The sequence below is a fragment of the Dipodomys ordii genome, unplaced genomic scaffold (genome assembly GCF_000151885.1).
Source record: "Dipodomys ordii isolate 6190 unplaced genomic scaffold, Dord_2.0 Scaffold17, whole genome shotgun sequence".
Classification (NCBI taxonomy): Eukaryota; Metazoa; Chordata; class Mammalia; order Rodentia; family Heteromyidae; genus Dipodomys; species Dipodomys ordii.
This window is the reverse complement of record NW_012267233.1, coordinates 4,258,555-4,259,686: the sequence shown is the minus strand read 5'-3', so window position 1 is coordinate 4,259,686 and position 1,132 is coordinate 4,258,555.

Genomic DNA, 1,132 nt, shown 5'->3' with positions numbered 1-1,132 from the left:
TCTCCCCCACTTCAGCTCTGACCTCCTTGGTTCTCCTATCATATTGAGCCCTTTTGTGTCTCATTTGCTTGTTTTACAAAACTTTACTCATAATTTCACATACAGACTCTTTCTTCATGATCAGTGATATTTCATTAAAGATGTGTTCTTACACTATGTCAAAAAAAAACCTTATTTCTTTTAAAACATAGCTATCTAAAATGACTTCATCACCAAACCACTGCTTCAGACTCAAGAATGGAAGCTTTCTGAGAACAGAGATCTTGTCATGTCTTTCACCAAAGATGACCGGCCCAGTCGTGCCTAAATAGAACAGGAGAACCCAATAAGTGGTTGTTGGATTATTTAATGTGTTCAACAATAACTTTAGATTTCCTATAGGTCTGTGCCAGGTCCTGTTCTAAATTCTTGACATAGATGTGTGAGCAAAACAGAACACAGATCCTGGCTCTGTTCATACAGCTAATTTATTAGTGAGGGATGTGGGTAAGAAGCAAGGTCCAGAAAGCTGTTTTTAAAGTATATTTACAATGCTATAGCAGTAGCAGTTTCCAGGTTAAACACTATTTGCTATGGCTCTTCCCTTTGCAGGTAAAGTAGGAAAAGGCCTTTGCTTTGTAGACATTTTAAATCCTCCTGGACATGGACTCTGAGCAACTTTCCTCTTTGAGGCTTAGCTCCCATTTTGAAAAGTAAGTATACTCACCTCACAAGGTTGCTAGCACTGAATGAATTAATGCTGATCAAATATTATCTCATTCCTTCCCACCACCGCCTGCTCACTACCATAAGAGAAATAAGACATTGCACTCCCACTCTTCCCTTTCCTGTTCACTGCGAATCTATCAAAACCAATTCACCTTCCTTACAGAAGACTCAACATGCAGAGTAAGTATGTGGTTAGATAATTAGTGGAAGTATTTTTATTTAAGAAATGATGTGTTGAAGCTGGGCGCTGGTGGCTCACACCTGTAATCCTAGCTACTCAGGAGGCTGAGATCTGAGGATCACGGTTCAAAGCCAGCCCAGGCAAGAGAGACCGTGAGACTCCTATCTCCAATAAACCACCAGAAAACCGGAAGTGGTGCTGTAGCTCAAGTGGTAGAGCGCTTGCCTTGAGCTGAAGAGCTGA